Consider the following 21,048-nt stretch of genomic DNA (forward strand, 5'->3'; position numbering starts at 1 on the left):
TGAAGGATCGCTCCTGCTTCGAATAACAGAGTACCATCACGTCACTTTTGGCGAAATAAATCGTCAAACCCGACATCTCTTGGAAGCAAATAAGGAGGAACTTCAAATTTATTATATCCATTGGAGTTTGCTCCAAATAAGGATGGTGTCATCCGCATATTGGAGGTGCGAGACTCCACCTACTGCAATCAAGTGGGCCACCACCGCACATAGATGGCCAACACATCTCACTTCATACATAATGGCTGCTGAGCCATCGACAACAATATTAAACAAGAATGGAGAGAGTGGGTCATCTTGCCTCACCCCTTCTTGAGTGCTTCAAAAATGGGTCTGTCTCCATATTAATGTTGATGGCAGTGTGTCCACTACTGACAAGCTGCATAATGCGGGTAACCCATCTATGGTTGAACCCTTTGCACCCAGGGGAACCTTTGAAGAAATCCCAACTAAGCGTATCATAAGCCTTATTGAAATCAATCTTGAAAAAGACCGCCTTTTGACGTTTAGTCTTAACCTCGTGAATGATTTCATGTAATTCAATCACCCTTAATGAAGGCGACTGGTTTGGATTGGTAATTCGAGCTACTATAGGTGTCGCCCCAATGGCGTGCGCCTTGGCTAGGATGCGGAAGATAACATTAATAACCGTGATCGGTCAGAAACTGGCGAATGTCCGTCGTCCCAACTACTTTGGAGATCAACGTAACCACTCCATAGTTAAGGCAGGATGTGTCGAGCACCCCTTTATAGAAATCCTGGAATATAACCATCGCCACCCTTTAACGACCTTCCGGAATTTCATAAAAAAATCAAACAGGAAGCCCAGCGGGCCCAGGGCAGAGTCAGGTTTCATCGAGTTCAATGGCGCTTCAACTTCAGCCACTGAAAAGGGCTCCATGAGCCTCAGACTCCCCCCCCACTAGAGACCCTCATCTTGAAGGGCCATACATCATCCCGAAGACTCACCCCAGCCCATTGTTGACCGTTGAAAAGGTTTTCATACAAACCATCAACATGAGAGTGGAAACTTATGTTCCCTTCAAATGCAACACTCATAGTATCGTAGTGCTAAACTCTGATCTTTGTCTATTTTTCTCTTTGAAATTTTTTGAACGCCATCTTCAAAATGCTGAGCTGACAACTTGACGCTCGATCCAGTTTAGTATCTCTCTCTCTCTCTCTCTTTTTGCTGGGAATCTAGTTTAGTATCTCAAACATTAAATGGTAGTGATATATGGCCCTGGAAACTGGTCGAACGAACTAATTCCTATAGTAGTATATGTGGACCCAATCAATCTCTAGTGTGCAGATATCTCCATCAAAAATACACTCGTCTTTTCGAGCACAAAATTAATGCCCAATACTTATCATTATACAAAGAAAGGAAGTAATTAATGCATTAATTAGTGAGAAGCGAGACGAGAACATATCCATCCAAGAGCGTTCACCTATAAAAGCACCCCAGCTCGATGAATCCATCATGTGCCTTCCGAGACTGTATTCCGTTGCCTTGTGAGCCGGCACTCTTGCTCGATCGATCGACCGATCCTGTGCCCGGCCACTGGTTGGCGAGCATCTTACGCAATGGCAGGTCGCCCGTTGCTGGCCCCAGCCGTCGCGCTTCATTCTCATGGACCGGCGTTGGGATCGAGCGCCTCGCTATACGTCGGCGACCTAGATAATAGCATGGCGGAGGGGCAAGTTTACGCCCTTTTCTGCCAAGTGGCGCCCGTGGCGTCCCTCCGAATCTGCCGGGACGTCACTGGCAGATCACTCGGGTATGGGTACGTCAACTACTACAGTCGGGAGGACGGTGAGTTTGTCTTCATCTCTTTGCATCTTCATTTAATCAGGCTTGAATCGGGGATAGAAAGAACTTACGAGGTTGCGTGGTTTTAGATCTGTTTGGTTGTTAAGTCTGTGATTTACTAGATTTCCCATACAAGATGTGGCACACCATCAGTTGAAGTTCTATGTTGGCATTTTCTTGTTCTGGTCAACCGAGGCGAGGGTCTTTTGATGGAACGTGTGTAGATAGTGTGTTGACCTGCAATTTGTAGAACAACGTGTCACTAACATAAGTAATGTTGGAATCCGTAATCGTTTCGGGTTTGCGGAATCTGATGCTATCGGAATCCGACTCGGAATAGGATAAATGATTGGCAAAAGCAAATGGACACACACAGTGGTTGCAATTAAACGTGTGTTTACCTACATACCATATATTTCTGTCGTAAACGAAATTGACATGTTCCTATTATTGGTGATGTCTTTCTTATTCAGGTCGTAACACTTGAGAATCGAATCACAAGTTGAATTGTAGTTTGTTGTTAAGTTGGGTTGGTTGTTTTCAAATTAGCCAACATTAATTGGTGTTTGTCTCTGAGTGAAAGGCTTCATAGACTGCTTGTGTTTATTATGAACAGAAGATAATAGGAATTTGGGCTAAAATCCTGTTAAGAGTTCTCCATAGATTGTGCACCATGGGGTAGAAAATCGCCGTAGATAATAGTGTTGTCGGAATCCGACTCAGAACCGCCTGTATGATTTGGGAAAAATAAGTAGACACACAATTGTTCCAATTAATATGTGTTTATCTGTTCACTGAGTTATGCCGTAAACGAAATGACATGTTCTTATTACTGGTGGTTGTCTATCTTATTTATGGTGCAACATTTGGGAGTTGAGTCGTTAGCGAGAGGAATTGTAGTTTTTATTAAATTAGGTCACATGATTTGTTTTCAAGTCAGCCAAGATTGAACATTGTTACCAATGAGGGAATGACTTCATAGATTGCATTTGGCGATTAGGAAGAGAATGGAATTTTGACTAAATCTCGGTAAGACTTCTTTATAGATTGGGTTTATGCACATTCCATAAAAAAACCAAGACCCTCGCTTCGATAGATCACAACAAGAAATATAACTTCAAGGCACCCTAGATTAGGAAGAGAATGGAATCAGCAGTTTGTAGATTGGGAAGAGAATGGAATCAGCAGTTTGTAGAACATGTTGCCGAGCACTGGCATCAGTGTTAGAATCCGTACCCGATTCGGGTTTCCGATATGGCAAAAAAATCTTTGTGGAAACAAATGCTATCGGAATACGATTCAGAGTCGGATGTATGATTCGGAAAAGTCAAGTAGGCGCACACACCGGTTGTAATTAATGTGTTTTTATCTACCTATATATTTTTGTCACAAACTAAATGTTCCCATTATTGTTGATGTCTATCTTACTTACGCCGTGATACTTGGATTGAATCGACAGCGAGAGGAATTGTAGTTTTTTGTGAAATTTGGGTTGGTTTGTTTCAAATTAGCTAACACTAACTGTTGATTCCATCTGAGTTTATGGCTTCATAGATTTCTTCTGGTCATTACGAATTGAAAAGAATAGAATTTGGGTTAAGATCCTATTAAGGTTTCTGCATAGATTGTGTAGCATGGTGTAAAATTTGACGCGGAAAATAATGTTGCCGAATATGTCGGAATCCGACTCAAAATCGGATACATTATTTTGAAAAAGCAACTAGGCACACACAATTATTATTTTAATTAATGCATTTTTTCTACTTGCAGGATTCTGTGATAAACAAAATGTTATGTTCATATTATCGGCGTCGTCTATCTTACTTACGGTCTAACTTTTGGGAGTTGAATTGGTTAGCGAGAGAAAATTTAGCTGTTTGTTAAATTGGGCCACACGGTTTATTTATAAGATAGCCAAGATTTGTAGATTGCAGACGGGAATTAAGAACATAAGAGAATGGAAGTAGAGCTTAAATTTCCTTACAATTTCATTGTAGATTGTGCATCATGCATGGTGTAGAACATCATCATGGAAGTTAACATTGTCACAATCCGACTCGGACTCGGATGTGCATATGATTAGGAAAAAACAAATAGCTAAACAAATAGCTAGAATTTGGTTACAATTAATGTGTGCCTATGTTCTTATTTCTTTCTATCTAAACAAAAGGACATGTTTATGTTATTGGTGTTGTCTATCTTTTTTATGGTGTAACATTTGGGAGTTGACTTGGTTAGTGAGCGATTTTTTTAATGTTTAGTCGATGCACTTTGTTTTCTAGTTTAACCAATATTCATTGTTGTTTCCATTGATGCCTTCATAAGTTGGTGTGGCAATTTGGAAAATATAAACAAGAGGGAACTGAATGTGGGTTAAAAGTTTGTTAACAAGTTTTCTAGTTTGTGCACCATGGTGTTGAAACGTGCAACATTACACTAGGTAGATTGTATGATCACAATGGCCACATGGATTTCATAGTTAACCTAGTCAAATTTTCATCAGTTTATTCATACTCCACGTTGCCAAATTAGTGAAGAGCGAAATTGTACATAGTTCAAATTGGATATTAGCTTTGCATATCGGACATCCGCTAATTGTCCGTTTGATGAACATCCTGTCATATATAATACACCATGTTGTATCGTGGTCAATTATATATATACATACCATACCTACACTATTGTTTTCACCTTAACCTGATTTCATTTTCTTTGTATTTGTATGTTTGCTTGCCCTACTAGAGGATTTGAGTTTAATACTACAATTACCTCTAATAATTTTGTATGTGATTGTTTTGCAGCCAAACGTGCATTAGACTCTTTAAATTTTACCCCTACCAACGGGAAGCATATCCGAGTTATGTTCTCGAATAGGGACCCAACGCTGCGATTGAGTGGAAAGGCCAATATATTCATAAAAAATCTTGTGCCAAATATTGATGGCAAGAGCTTGAGTGATATGTTTGGTCGCTATGGCACTATACTATCATGCAAAGTGGCCACTCACTTTAACGGTCAATCAAAAGGGTACGGATTTGTTCAGTTTTCAGAGGAGAAATCTGCCAATGATGCCATCGACAGCTTGAATGGCAAGTTGGTGAATGGCAAACGAATTTTTGTAGGTCTCTTCATTCGTTGTCAGGAGAGGCAGCCAAATATCAGCGTGAGTAATTATACAAATGTATATGTGAAGAACTTGCCAAAGGAATTCACTCACAATGACCTTCTGCAAGAGTTTGGTCGTTTTGGTACAATTACTAGTGTTGTAATCATGAGAGATAATGATGGAATATCCAAATGCTTCGGATTCGTTAACTATGGGGAATCAGAATGTGCTGCAGAAGCTGTGAAAAGTCTTAATGGTAAGATGATGATACAATTTTGTATGTTGGAAGAGCTCAGAAAAAGTCAGAAAGAGAAGCAGAAGTGAAAGAAAACTTTGAGCATGCAAGAAATGAGAAATTCAAAAAGTTTGAAGGGCTCAATCTATACGTGAAGAATCTAGATGATAGTATTAATGATCTAAATCTTAGAGGGTTATTTGAATTTTTTGGTGAGATAGGATCATGCAAGGTACTTCTCTATTTATTTGCTAGCTAATTCTGTTTCTTAGTATCATGGCTCACCTTCTTAACATTTTTTAGGTTATGGTTGATTCACAAGGAAGGAGCAAGGGTTATGGCTTTGTGTCATTTACAACCATTGAAGCTGTCCACAAGGCCGTAAGTAACACGGTTTAGTTGAATGCAAACATGCCCAATGCATCCACTTGACTAGTTTAGATTATTAAATCATCTTCAATCAATGTGGTAGATTGACGGGATGAACAGGAAGATAGTCGGCAAAAAGCCATTGTATGTTGGTGTAGCTCAACGCAAAGAGGAAAGACGAGCGATGCTAGTGGTAAGTCTAGATTGTTATTTCCCAAGTGATCATTTTGTACATTAGGTGCCTTTTGCTGATAAGTGATAAGTAGAGACTTCTTTTAATTAATCTTATATGCTGATAAGTGCTGTTTGAGTTTTGATATTGCTATGTGTCCATGCCTACTACATGTCCAATTATTTACGTATTATTTGTTTCATTTTTACACATAACTGACTAACTAAAAGGAAGCCTGTTCAGTTATAAATACGTTGTATATTGTCCCATCCTAAGAATAACATAGACTGAGAATCAATGTGGATGAGTGTTAACAAAATGGTTATTTTTTTACCGTCCATATAAAGTTAAGTAAAACAAGTTCTCTCTTGTCACCTGTGTGTCACTGAATATTTGAACATTAGATCTGTCACTGTTTCAAGAATATATACAAGGGACACATCACAAGCTTAATGCTACTGACATTGTTTCTAGGCACACTTTGCTCGTATTCAGAACGCAGGAGTTCTAGCACCCGCAGTACCACAAAATTTTGCTCCCCGCCAGTTCTACGTCGGTCCAGGAGTGCCTGGCATGTTCCCACCACAGGTTGCTGCAGGCTTCGGGTATCAGCAATTCCCACAACAGCATTTCACTCCTTGGGTTCCTAGCAGCATGACGCCATATACGTATAACATGCCGAGGCCACTGCACCATGCTTGGCGTGGTGTGCATCCAGAAATCAATCTACAACCACAGGTATTATGGCACAAGACATGCCATTTTTTGATTTAATTTTTTAATACTTAATGCATCAGCTGGTCTTGCGAAGTGTATCCAGCCGTGCCCATATTCAGATTATGTCACAAGTAGTCAATTCACCTGACTTTCTTGCTTTTACAATGCAGATGGTGTACCCAAATGCCAACCAAGCCTTCACATACATGCCAAATTCTATGAATGTGAATGCCAACTCTGTGATGGTTCCCCCGGGCTTTGCGCAAACTGATAGTACTGTCTCTACTCCATCTGTTCCAAGCAAGGACACCACCACCACTGCTATAGTTTCTTCTGACCCGGAGAAACAACATCTCGTAAGGACAATGGAATTATATTAGGACGTGCTATTTTGACAGTTACAAATTTTACTTGGCATGCATGATTATATATTAGCCATTTATGTCAATGAAGGGTGGATTTTAAGTTTGGTCGAATATTTTGTTTACCTTGCAGATTCAAGACGAGAAATTGTACCCACTGGCTGAACAGCTTGAGCCAGAATTAGGAGGGAAGGTGACAGGGATGCTGGGTGAAGCAATGGAAGCTCTGCAAGGAAGGAAAGTGGAAGAGGCCAGCGATACTGTTGACCTCGTGTCCGTACCATCATCCTCGACCTCGAGTGTTACCAGAGATGCTATTGACCCCGCTTCCACAGCATCGTCCTCGAGTGCTTCCGCTGACGGTGCTAACCTTGCTCCGGCACCGTCATCCTCGAGTGCTTGAATGCTGGTTCCTAATATCTCTATCTCGACTTGAAATTTAGATGGTTGGATAATGTTTAAGAAGATTCCTGATTTGATGTTGCTTCATGATATTTTCGGTCAGAGTTTTATTCTTGTTTGTTTGTTCTTAAGTTAAAGTGCATCTGCATTTCCCCCTGTATTTAGGATAACTTCAAATAAAAAATTAGACAGTGTCTTCTTCCTTTGGCAGGGATCCTATTTTACGTCCAATATAAGGACAAGATAACAGTTTAACGGTATATGTTAAACAATTCATGATGGCCTCGCCAAAAAAACATGCAAATAGCTTCAGCCTCTAAATCAGCTAAATTGATGCTAAACAGGGGCTAAATGGCGCTAAAACTGCCAAGTAGTATATGGAGATGTCATTTACATGGACAAGTAGCATTTGCTTTTCTCTTCTACAACTATATCTCCTAATCTTTTGTAAGTTTATATATTACTAATGTTCAACTCATCTACCCGGGGAAAAGGCCCTGTCCTCAATGACACAATGAAAATCCTAGCCCCCTCGCCGCCGTACAACACCCCAGGGTGTATGGTGTACCACAAGCTTGTGCCAAATGGTCAATGTGCCAGTGGGGTTGCCTCAGGTGAAGGCGGTGGGGGCGTGAACATGTGCAGTGGGATGCTAGGGAGGTGAGCGACTACAGGAAAGTTTAGAGTACTGTGAACATCTCACAGATTGCTAGATGTTTCATGTGATGTAGTAGTACATATATACATTCAAACTTGTCGATAGATGCATGGAAGAAACTAGTTAAGAATTCTGAGGCATACAATGTGGAATCGGTAAGCTTCAGTTCTACAACTTCAAATGACAAAAATAATGACCCTTAATTTTTTTGGAAATACTAAAGCTGTGGAATGTATATATGCTACTCATGATGAAACCTTTTCTATACAGTAAATATCGAAGATTAAAGTGTTTTTTCATCACTTCATTGCACGCTCAATGAAGTCGTTGCAGTAAATCTTGAGCTCCTTGCAGTGGTGTAGCAATGCCAGCTCCAGAGTGCTCATCTCGTTGTCTTTCAACAGGAGATGAGCGAGCAAATTCTTGCACATGGCCTTCATCCTCTCCAGGCGGGACCAGCATGCCACCGCCAGCATTTCTCTGGCTACCACCGTTTCATTCACAGGAACCAGCTCGTCGGTATAGACAAAGTGGAGTACGGCCCTGAGCACGACGGCACTGTCGGTTGTCGACGCCACTAATGTTTCGTATAGAAGCAGCGACCGCATGGCGATGATGAGCCAGTGCGCATGAATCTCGCTCTCCTGGACCAGGAGCGCCACGTCTGACCATTGCTTGCTCACCATCAGCTACTCGAGGTGCCTGCAATGTTGGACGGCAACACGACGATCATAGGTTTGGCGATGGTGGTGCTAGTACTAGTAGTGCACACCTTCGTGTGGACTTCAAGGTCGCAACGTATGGTAAAGGAACCCCTGCCAACGGGAAGCATATCTGAGTTATGTTCTCAAATAGGGACCCAACGCTGCGATTGAGTGGAAAGGCCAATATATTCATAAAAAATCTTGTGCCAAATATTGATGGCAAGAGCTTGAGTGATATGTTTGGTCGCTATGGCACTATACTATCATGCAAAGTGGCTACTCACTTTAACGGTCAATCAAAAGGGTACGGATTTGTTCAGTTTTCAGAGGAGACATCTGCAAATGATGCCGTCGACAGCTTGAATGGCAAGTTGGTGAATGGCAAACGAATTTTTGTAGGTCTCTTCTTTCGTCGTCAGGAGAGGCAGCCAAATATCAGCGTGAGTAATTATACAAATGTATATGTGAAGAACTTGCCAAAGGAATTCACTCACAATGACCTTCTGCAAGAGTTTGGTCCTTTTGGTACAATTACTAGCGCTGTAATCATGAGAGATAATGATGGAATATCCAAATGCTTCGGATTCGTTAACTATGGGGAATCAGAATGTGCTGCAGAAGCTGTGAAAAGTCTTAATGGTAAGATGATTAAGGATACAATTTTGTATGTTGGAAGAGCTCAGAAAAAGTCAGAAAGAGAAGCAGAACTGAAAGAAAACTTAGAGCGTGCAAGAAATGAGAAATTCAAAAAGTTTGAAGGGCTCAATCTATACGTGAAGAATCTAGATGATAGTATTAATGATCTAAATCTTAGAGGGTTATTTGAATTTTTTGGTGAGATAGGATCATGCAAGGTACTTCTCTATTTATTTGCTAGCTAATTCTGTTTCTTAGTATCATGGCTCACCTTCTTAACATTTTTTTTAGGTTATGGTTGATTCACAAGGAAGGAGCAAGGGTTATGGCTTTGTGTCATTTACAACTATTGAAGTTGTCCACAAGGCCGTAAGTAACATGGTTTAGTTGAATGCAAACGTGCCCAATGCATTCAGTTGACTAGTTTAGATTATTAAATCATCTTTAATCAATGTGGTAGATTGACGGGATGAGCAGGAAGATAGCCGGCAAAAATCCATTGTATGTTGGTGTAGCTCAACGCAAAGAGGAAAGACGAGCGATGCTAGTGGTAAGTCTAAATTGTTATTTCCCAAGTGATCATTTTGTACATTAGGTGCCTTTTGCTGATAAGTGATAAGTAGAGACTTCTTTTAATTAATCTTATATGAGACTGGATTTTTAGCTCCCGGGGGCAGGGGCACCCCTTCATCCATACCGTTGGCTGTAGATTCTCATTCCTCGCGATTCGAACCCTGCCTACTACCCGTTCTGATTTGCAGAGCTACAAGCACAATACGGCAGCACATAGCCTCTCAGCGCAGCTACTTCTGATCGTGACAGCCGACAATGTGTGTCAAGTGTGTCACATCCTGTCACATGAGGTCGGCTCTTTAGTCTGCGCTGTGCCTAGATGCTAGGGCTAGGAGATTAGTCCGAGTCAAACTCGTGAAAAAACGCCCAGGTGCTGCCAATGCTCTGACCGAAGCACGAATCTCATCAGGACTGGATGGACATGATAAGAGGGTGTCGGGACTCCCGGGAGTCATCACACCTTTCCGAAGGTTTAATGGTATCAGTTTAATAATCGGGACGACAACAACCAAAAGTGCAAAATAGGGTGCTATGGTAAATAGCTGCAGCCTCTAAATCGGCTAGATTATGTGCACTAAACAGGAGCTAAATGGCGCTAAACTATGGATGTTGCCAGCTGTTTTAGAGAAACTTTACATAATTTGGGACAAGTAGCATTTGCTTTTCTCTTCTACAACTTACCTCCTAACATTTTGTTGGCCGAGCTCCAGATAGAAGGTACCGGAGAGCTCGGTCTATGAAAGAACTTTGCATATTTTGTAACACGGTATCCTGGGGAAAAAGCCCTCTGGGGCACGCGGCAGCGGCATGAACATGTGCAGTGGGCTGCTGAAGGTGGTGAGCGACCACAGGAAAGTTAAGATATTGTGAGCGGCATGAACATGTTTCAAAGGAGATGTCGTTTACCTGGATCTGCTAGAATCTGTGGAATGAATAAATTGTCTTTTCTAAACAGGAAATGTCGAAGATTAAATTGGGACAAGTAGCATTTATTTTTCTCTTCTCTACGACTTATCTCTCATGCATATTAATATCCAGCACACCTTCCTGGGTTAAAAATCCTCTCCTCCGATGCCGTGCAACGCCCAAGGGTGTACGCGGTGTACGGTGTACCACTAGCCCGTTCTGTGCCAGCGGGTTGCAGGACTTGTTGACGGTGGCTGCATGAACATATGCAGTGGGAATGCTGAGGGTGGTGAGCGACCACAGGAAAGTTTTTTCAAGAGTACGCCAAAGACATACCATATATTTATAGAAGGCAGAAGACAATTATAAGAAGCTGCAACTCGTTGCGAACAACAAGTGTAGACAAACACCACACCCAAGCTAATCCAAAGAAAAGCCTCCGCACACATTACATACACAACGCAAGGGCGCCTGCCCTAACTAGAGCAACATGGCCGCGTCGTGACCAGCACCGATCATCTCGAAGAGCAACAACTTCAATTGGACTACCCTAGTCGACGCACCAACCACCCTTGAATGCCGAAGAGGAGATGGCGAGCAGTTGGCGGGACTCGGCTGGTCCCAAGAAAGCCACCGTCTTGAGCTCGCCGACAATGGCGTACATTGCGCCCAGAACCTCCAGGCGGACCAACGACATGCACTGGAGGACCGCATTACAGAATCACCAAGCCATGTCTCCACACCCGATGCTCCCAACAGAGAAACGACGCAACAACGCCGCCATCGCCGGTCCAAGACCTAGGCTTTCGCCCGGAGACAACAATCCGAACAAGAGGTAGAAGATGGCGACACACCGTACCAACGCCTCCAAGGAGGTGAACGATACCCACAGGCGTCGTCGTCGCCAGCACCGACCAAAGACGGGCAAGATTTTCATCCGTAACGTCGCCCACCTCCCATCCCTCGCAACGAATTGGGCCACTCATCTGTAAAGGATCACACCGCCGCCGCCGCAGCACCTCGCCATCATGGATGTAACATCGCAGAACACCGACGCCCAGCACGGCCGAGGGCACTCAGACCATCATCCACCTCCCGCACGGCCAGGGAAAGCAACTCCAAACCACCTTCCCTACCCAAAACGAACACGGCCAAGGGCCGCCGGCGCCTCAAGCAATGGTTGAACGCGCCACTCCTGCTGGACAGCCACGCATAGAGAGCAACCTTGACGCCTGGAACCCATGAACAGAGGATGGAGATCCCTGCCGAGAGCCGCTGTTCCGAGCTCAATCTTAGATCCAGCACCGCTCCATCTCCGCCTCCTTCCACTCGCCAGCAGCAGCCCCCCACACCGGTTCACCAGGAGGCACAACGCACCCCGTCCACCGCAGCAGCTCCCGACCGCCGCTAGCGCAGCCCACTTGGCCGAGATCTGGTGCCTCCATGACCGGGCGCGCTGTCACCTTCGAGATCCGCCGCCTCCATGACCGGGAGGGCCGCCGCGCACCAACACCTCCTCCACGAGCCCGCGGCCGTGCTCCGCCTCCCCATGCGCACCTCGTCGCCTGCCACGCCACCCGCCTCATTGCCGGAGCGACCACCGCGCCGCCCTCTTGACGCCACTCCCCCGCGCGTGGGAGGCCCGTCGGGGCGCGCCAGACTTCGCCCGTCGCCTTTGACGGCCGGGCGACGGCCAGGGGAGCTCGAGGAGGGGGGCGCTCGCGGGGCTAGGGTTGGCGCCTCCGGAGCCGCCCGCGCGAGCGGCTCGGGAGGGAGCGGAAAAAGCGCGACCACAGGAAAGTTAAGAGTATTGTGATCATCTCACAGATTGCTAGATGTTTCATGTTATGTAGACTGTACATGCATTATACTAGTATATATATATACATTCAAACTTGTCGATAGATGCATGGACGAAACTAGTTAAGAATTCTTAGGTATACAGTTTGGAATCTGCAAGCTTCAGTTCTACAACTTCAAATGACAAAAATAATGATCCTTAACTTTTTGGAAATACTAAAGCTGTGGAATATATATATACTACTCATGATGAAACCTTTTCTGTACAGTAAATATATAAGATTAAAAAGTTTTTTTCATCACTTCATTGCACGTTTGATGGAGTCGTTGCAGTAAATCTTGAGCCCCTCGCAGTGGTGTCGGAACGCCAGCTCCAGAGTGCTCATCGCGTTGTCTTTCGATAGGAGATGAGCGAGCAAATTCTCGCACATGGCCTTCATCCTCTCCAAGCGGAACCGGCATGCCGCCTCCAGCATTTCTCTGGCTACCACCGTGTCATCCACAGGAAGCAGCTCGTCGGTATAGACAAAGTGGAGTATGGCCCTGAGCACAACGGCCTTCATATCACTGATCCGTACGACACTTTTGGTTGTCGATGCCACCAACATTTCATATAGAAGCGGCGACCGCATGGCGATGATGAGCCAGTGCACGTGAATCTCACTCTCCTGGACCAGGAACGTCACGTCTGACCATTGCTTGCTAACCATCAGCTGCTCGAGGTGCCTGACAATGTTGGACGGCGGCACGATGATCATAGGTTTGGCGATGGTGGTGCTAGTACTAGTAGTACACGCCTTCGTGTGGACTTCAAGGTGGCAACATATGGTAAGGGAACCATTCCGCCCTATGTATCGTGACTTTGCAGAATTCACTGTGATGAACTTTTGAAACCCCCGGGTTTCACGTACCTTGGTAAAAATATCTTTTGAACCAAGCACAATCGATGGTGATTTGCCATTAGGGTCTCCGATCCGGAACACCTTGGACAATTTGACCCTAGCAGTTCCAGGATCAGTCTATAAATGGAGGTAGACAGATATGTGCTCCCCACCGTCCTCCACGGAGTACCCATACGGGTACACATTGACTGTCCAATCGTAACCGCCTATGTTGAATATGTCTGAAGTGATTACTTGGCCAACACCATGGCTCCTTTGCACGGAGCTAAAGTTGGGGATCATAAACTCGTGTGTGCCGGACCACCTCCAACTTGTACCTGGATGTGCTCTTCTCTTCTGTTGGCCGACGGATAATGGAGGATGAAGAAGGGGAGCTAGTGTGGCGGGCCATGTTGTGTGTGGCTACTCTTTCGTTGACCTCAATTATAAAAGAACTACATGTTTCCTTAAGCTCCTCATAATCCTTGGTCGCCCTCACCGCGTCGTACACATCAGGATTAGATGTTATGTACTTGATGCAGCAATCCTCAAGCAGACAACACCTTTGGCGGCCCCGCACTAGCAGCAAAGTCATCATGACAGTTTCCACATCGATGCTCTCGCATAGTATGTTCTCGCACATGAGCCTGAGCCTCTCGAAATCGTACCGATCAGCTGCCACAAGCAGCTTGTGTACCATGGCTTCACGGCCCCTCGCCATGAATTCTTTTTTGAAGTTATTACGACTGCTTCCTGATTCCTCGTCGTTGTTTGGCTTGATGGGAAGCTCGTCAGTATAGATGAACTGGAGCATGGCCCTGAATGTGGAGGCACGCATGTCCTCGATCCTAACACGTTGTGTGGTGCTCTCCATCATGTGACCAAAGAGCTCCGCGGCGAAGACTGGCGACCGCATAGCAAGCACAAGCGTGTGGGCGCGGAACTTGGTATCCTCAACGAGGAAGGTCACTTTCGATGACGGGGGTATCCTTGAGGGACGTAGTAGAAGCTGCTGGAAATCCCGGCGGATGGTGGGCGCCGGCACCAAGGAGACCAAGCACTTCCTTGCCTCTGCGGCGGTCTGGGCATCCTCTTGGAGAATGCCGAGGGTGCAGAGGATGGTGAGGCGGTCGTCGTCGGTGACGTAGCGCTTCTCGTGCCCACAGAACGCATCTGGGAGCGACAGCTTCCAGCTCATACTCTTGGAAATAAAATTGGTTGAGAATCTATAGGCGGCGTCGCTTCGCCACACAGCGGGCGGCCACTGGCCGCGCGGGTCGTCGATCTGAATGCTGGCCGTGACGATCACGTCCTTGGTTATGTCGGTGCCGAGCAGGTCGAGGCTGATAGATGTGAGGTGGCCTTGGTCGTCGAAGGTGCAGACGAGATCCCAGGTGCAGTTGCTGACCTGGAAGGCACCGGAGTTGATGGAGTGGTACCTAACGTGGGCATTGCCGTGCATGAGGTCGTGGAGGACGCAGGCGGGGTCGCTGGTGAGGCGGGCGAAAGGCTTACGCTCGCTGTAGCCGACGATGAGAAACTCGTGCATGCCTCGGACGACCGCCGACCCGTGCATCGACGCCGTGTTTTGCGGCGCGGACGCCATGGCTAGAGATCGATGAGGATGCAACTGCTCGGGAGAAGCCCACCAGAAACTAACCGGTATATTCAGATTGGGCGCTGCTAAATATCAGTCGACTGAGACTTCGCGAAGTCTCAGTCGACGCCCCTGTCCGTTCGATTTTTTTGCTGTTTTAAGATCTGTTCAACACTGATGTTTAATGGAAATGGCCCATGAATGAAGATCGGGATTGGGCTGCGTCTGTTTGTTTTCGTGTCGTGGTTGGTGTTTGCCCTGTGCGTTGGACAGGGTTGGCATTTTTTCGTTGTGAGCTTTATTTTGTTGGGTTGTAATTTTTTTTGTTTGTTTTCTTTTTCATTTATTCTTTTGTATATCTTTGATTTTATTTTTTATTTTCCTTCATCTTTTTTGTGCATTTGTCTCATTTATTTTTTGTTATATTTTTTCTTCCTATTTGTTTCTTGATAATTCTATTTTTTTTTATAATTTTGTTGTTGTTCCTTATATCTGTTCAGTAGCACTTTTTTTGGAGGAGTCGGTAGCGCTCATTTTCAACTCGACTACAATTGCATGTGTGACAGTAGGTTTGCAACTTCAAGTGTTGCCCTCGATTGCAACCGCATGCCTACACAACCGGCTGCAACTGACATTTTTTTATAAATGGGCGATAGGAGAGGAGGGGAGTTGCATGTCCGACCATAGGCTTGCAACTACAAGTGTGACCCTCGACTGCAACTTCATGCCTACACACTCGACTGCTACTGACCTTTTTTGTTTTTTAAGGGAGCGACATGGAGGGAGGGAGTTGCATGTCCGATACTAGGCTTGCAATTGCAAGTGTCGTCCTCGACTGCAATTGTATGCCTACACAACCAATGCAACTGACATTTTTGTTTTGTAAGTGGGCGTCGGGAGAGGAGGTAGTTGCATGTTCGACACTAGGCTTTGCAACTGCAAGTGTCGCCACCTAATGCAACTACATGTCCACACACCACTACTACAACTAACCTTTGTTTTGTAAGAGTGGCGAGAGAGGTGAGTGGGTTGCAGCTGCATGTCCAATACAAGGCATGCAACTGCAAGTGTCGCCCCCGAATGCAATTGGTCTTGTGTTTTTGTCAGAGGGCGGCGGGAGGGGGTGGGGTAGTTGCATGTTCGGGAGGGGTTGGGGGCAGTTGCATGTCCACTACTAGACATGCAACTGCAAAAGTCACCCCCGACTGCAATTGCATGTCTTTCAACATGGTTGCAATTGGACTTTTTGTCATTTTGGGGGAGGGGGAGTTGCATGTCCGACGCTAGGCTTGCAACTGCAAGTGTCGCCCTCGACTGCAACTGGATGTCCGACAATAGGCTTGCAACTGCAAGTGTCGCCCCCGGCTGCAACTGACTTTTTTTTTGCAACTACAGACCCGGCTTGGGGGCCTGCTATGCAGACTTATTATTGACCTTTTCTTTTACTTTTTCTACTTTCTTTTTTATTTTAATTTTACCGTTGTGTTTTGAATTTGTATTCTTCTTCTTCTTTTGATTGTTAAGAAAAACAACGCAGCCCACGTCGGATGCACACATTTGCATGTCCTCCATTTGTATGCAACTTAATATTTTTTTTCTTTTGAAAAGAAGTGCCACACTATTTAGTTTGTCTTGTTTTCATTTTGTTTCATTGTTACATTAAAGATTGATTTTTGTCATAATATACAAACTGTCATAAAATAAAAAAAAGAGAAGCAAGATGACGCATGAAGAGAAGGACTGAACGATGAGCTAGACTGGCGACAGAAGAATGTTGTTTTATTTACTTCTCTTGTTGAACATTTTTTTCCCATGTCAAGAAAAAAAAACAAAGACAAAGAAACATATGGAGAATAGAAACTTGGCTTGTCTATTCAATGAGCCCACAAAGGGGATTTATACATAGTACATCATAACAGGAAGCTAGCTATGTACGGGCATGCACAACGTGCACATAGGAGTGGAGCACGGCGTGCAGTTACAGATCATGTACATGGCGTGGGACACGGTCCCTCTGTTATACAGGCGACGGGCATCTTCCAACAGAAACAATCAGCCCAGCCCAACCCAATAAACAAACAAACAAACAAGAGAGAAACGAAAAAGGCCCAGCTAAGAATAAAACCCAGCAACTATCGAGTAAACAAACAGGCCTAATCTGCCTTAGGTGACATCAGTCGACTTAGACGACTGAGACCTAGACAGACCCATTCAGATTTGATTTAGCATGATTGCAAAACTTGCCAAAAAATGCGGGACTCCTGTCGCAACACGTGACTTAGGAGGCGGAAACTTCAGAAGCAAACTAACTACCACGCCTAATTATAATGTATTGCACACAGCCCGTACTTGCAATGACAGATGTGTTTATGCGTCTGAAATTTCAAAACTACTCCATTATCGTGGAGCTGGACATGACGGAGAGCTAGGATCTACACCTAGTCCATACACCACCCCTCATACACCCACTCACTTTTAGATTTTACTTTCCAAAATGCATCAACCTTCTTTCTAAAACACACATAAACACACTTTCTAAATTAGATGAAATTTTCTAAAGAGCATGAATATTTATAAAATTACGAATATATTTTTAAGCACGTGAACATTTTTTAGAATTACATGATTTTTTTTTTCAGAAAAGTGTGACTATTTTTAAAATTAGATGAACATTATTTTAATACATGAACACTTTTCTTAAAATTGCACAAACAATTTAAATGAAGGTATGCTTTAGTTTCTTTCCTTCTTCCTGCTCATATTTGTGGGCAAACTGATCGACTCCTCGCCCTCCGTTTTTGATTTCTTAATATGGTGGCTTATCAGACGTATAAAAATTGGGTCTGTCTATGTCACATCTAGATGTGAGATACATCTAATCTGACATCATTCCATAATCTGTACCCATCAGTTGACAAAAACAACCAGCGTCGTTGCTTCCGATCACCTCCTGTTTGTTTGTGGCAGCCTGTTTGTTTGTATGTGGGCAGCCCACCCCTTCCAGCCTAACTACCGCCCGCCCCCTGGACCTTTCTTTGTTGGGCTTGTTTGTTTGTTTGACAGACCATAGGTACAAGAACACACAGACAACATTATGTTTGACCCAAAGGACAGTATGATCTAGCTTCAGAAAACACATATCCCTAAAAAAGAAGCTTCACTTCAGAAAGCACATAGTTAGCACAAAGTGTTATTAGCACAGGATGCATGTTCTATGAACCCTGAACATGTACACTGGGAACTATTACAAAAACTGAAAAAACATAATGCATGCTCTCTGAACATGTATACTGAAGAATGAAAAACAACTATCTGGTGAGGGCTCGTTTGCTCTGGATTCATTGTGCATCCCCAACTCTGGTACCTATGCAACAATAACCCTAACAAATCACATCACCGAATTACAAAAATCTGGCTAGCGCGAACGTAGGGCAACAAAGGCACGGGGGCAACGACCCTCACGGGAAAAATCAGGGCCACAAGGGCTACAGAAACAACGTACATATCTACGTGCGGACACCCAGAGCACGAAAATCGATGTGTGCGGCAGCAATTTTGAGCACGTCGCACAAACACAAAGCACGGACGTATTCAGAAAGAGAGGGGAAATGAAGTACTCACTCCCACTTGTTGATAATTGGCTGCGGAGAACTCCGGGACGGTGTCGAGACCGAGGATCCCGTCGGCCGCACACAACTCGCGAGCAGGGCCGAACTTTGGTGGCTTGTCGGCGGCGCAGAGGTCATCGGCGGTGTGGATGCCGCAGGCCTCGACAGCCGCGCAGCGCTTGCCCGCCGTGTTCACAGCGGGTGCCTCCTGCTTCGAGCAGAGGTGCGCAGCGGGGGGCTCGTCGCCGCGATCTCGGTCGCCATGGGCTTCGAGCTTGTCGCCCCCATCTCTTCCTCCTCCTCTGCTCCACCGATTCAAACAGTGCTCAGACAAAAAAAAAATCTGTAAATGTGGATAATCATCGGAGAGTTGTTGTTGTTTTCGACATCTTGCAGAAAGCCCCCTACAAAAAGTTAAAAAACGGGCAGTTCAATGCAGAACCCTGTGTTCAGTCACCCTACAAAAAGGAAAGGCACTTTCAGGGTCTACCTTGCAAAAAAAATGTCAACTAAAAATAGTGATTCGTGAAAGAGAGATCACTGAAAACACTAGGGCACCTATAAAAAATCAACCAAAAAACGAAAAAGGAAAATGGTTGTGACTGTACACAAAAACTAGTTGCAAAAAGTCGAGATGGATGACTTGGAAAAAGTGACATGGAAAATAAAACTACATCCCCGAGTTGCGAGTACATGGTTGACTTGCGACTGGGGTGATTACAAACTACATCCCTCGAGTTGCGAGTCGGGGTGGACTTCAAACAAAACATCACCCCTCAAATTGCGAGTCGGGGCTGGACTTGCAACTGGGCTGATAGAAACCCTAGTTGCAGGTCGAGGGTCTAATTGCAACTACCATGAAGCAAGAACAATAAAACACCACCCCCCCCCCCCCCCCCGAGTTGCGAGTCGAGGCTGTACTTGCAACTAGGGAAACTACAAAACTACATCCCTAAGTTGCGAGTCGAGGGGGTGGACTTGCAACTGGGGCGATTACAAACTACATTCCCTCGAGTTGCGAGTTGATGATGGACTTGCAACTGGCCCGACAGAAACCCCTAGTTATAGGTCGAGGGTCTAATTGCAACTACCATGAAACAAGAACAAAAAAACAAACAACCCCCCGAGTTGTGAGTCGATGGTGGACTTGCAACTAGGGCAACAACAAAACTACATCCTTGAGTTGCGAGTAAATGGTTGACTTGCAACTGGCATGCCTCGAGTTGCGAGTCAGGGGTGGACTAGCAACTTGAGTGAAAACAAAAACAACACTCCCCGAGTTGCGAGTCGAGGGTGTACATGCACCTGGCCCGACATAAAACCCTAATTGCAGGTCGAGGGTCAAATTGCAACAACCATGAAACAAGAAAAAAAAACAACCCCCACCCCCAAGTTGCGAGTCAAGGGTGGACTTGCAACTAGGGCAACTACAAAAACTACATCCCCGAGTTGCGAGCACATGGTTGACTTGCAACTGGGCCACTACAAACTACATTCCCTCGAGTTGCGAGTCGATTGTGAACTTGCAATTGGGCCGACAGAAACCCCTAGTTGCAGGTCGAGGGTCTAATTGCAACTACCATGAAACACAAACAAAAAAACAACACCCCCTAGTTGCGAGTCGAGGGTGGACTTGCAACTAGGGAAACTACAAAACTACATCCCCGAGTTGCGAGTACATGGTTGACTTGTAACTAGGGCGATTACAAAAAATACATGCCTCGAGTTGCAAGTTGGGGGTGGACTTGCAACTATGGTGAAAACAAAACAACCCCCCCCCCCTCCCGAGTTGCAAGTTGAGGGTCGACTTGCAACTGGGCCGACAGAAACCCCTAGTTGCAGGTCAAGGGTCTAATTGCAACTACCATGAAACAAGAACAAAAAAAGCCCCCTCGAGTTGCGAATTGAGGGTGACTTGCAACTAGGGCAACTATAAAACTACATCCCCGAGTTGCGAGCACATGGTTGACCTACAAATTGGGGCGATTACAAACTACATCCTCTCGAGTTGCGAGCACATGGTTGACTGGCAACTGGGGTGAATACAAACTACATCCCCTCAAGTTGCGAGTCGGTTGTGTACTTGCAACTGTGCCGACAGAAACCCCTAGTTGCAGGTCGAGGGTCTAATTGCAACTACTATGAAACAGGAACAAAAAACAAATACCCCCGAGTTGCGAGTTGAGGGTGGACTTGCAACTAGGGCAACTACAAAACTACATCCTCAAGTTGCGAGTACATGGTTGACTTGCAAACTCGGGCGATTACCAAAACTACATCCCTCGAGTTGCAAGTCGATGGTGCAAACAAAAGAACACCCCCCAAGAGTTGCGAGTCGAGGGTGCACTTGCAACTAGGGTCACCTACAAAACTACATCCTGGAGTTGCGAGCACATGATTGACTTGCAACTGGGGCGATTACAAACTACATCCCTCGAGTTGCGAGTCCGGGGTGGACTTGCAGCTGGGGTGAATACAAACTACATCCCCTAGATGAGACATTTTTCGA

At 45.0% G+C, this 21,048-nt stretch overlaps 1 long non-coding RNA gene and 4 pseudogenes across 1 annotated transcript; 2 read left to right on the plus strand and 3 right to left on the minus strand.

Moving 5' to 3' along the window:
• Positions 1–1,587: 1,587 nt before the first annotated feature.
• Positions 1,588–7,386, plus strand: LOC109749196 (polyadenylate-binding protein 5-like; annotated as a pseudogene).
• A 747-nt stretch (positions 7,387–8,133) lies between these two features.
• Positions 8,134–8,642, minus strand: LOC141020913 (BTB/POZ and MATH domain-containing protein 1-like; annotated as a pseudogene).
• Positions 8,643–8,648: 6 nt separating this feature from the next.
• On the plus strand, positions 8,649–9,790 carry LOC109749198 (polyadenylate-binding protein 3-like; annotated as a pseudogene).
• Positions 9,791–12,752: 2,962 nt separating this feature from the next.
• LOC109749199 (uncharacterized) lies at positions 12,753–14,940 on the minus strand (annotated as a pseudogene).
• A 1,842-nt stretch (positions 14,941–16,782) lies between these two features.
• Positions 16,783–19,385, minus strand: LOC120976421 (uncharacterized). Its single transcript, XR_006671698.2, has 2 exons — positions 18,553–19,385; positions 16,783–18,295 (listed from the first exon to the last, which is right to left on the minus strand). It is a non-coding gene; the product is annotated as an uncharacterized lncRNA (long non-coding RNA).
• Positions 19,386–21,048: the final 1,663 nt, after the last annotated feature.

The sequence above is a fragment of the Aegilops tauschii genome, chromosome 3 (assembly GCF_002575655.3).
Source record: "Aegilops tauschii subsp. strangulata cultivar AL8/78 chromosome 3, Aet v6.0, whole genome shotgun sequence".
Classification (NCBI taxonomy): Eukaryota; Viridiplantae; Streptophyta; class Magnoliopsida; order Poales; family Poaceae; genus Aegilops; species Aegilops tauschii.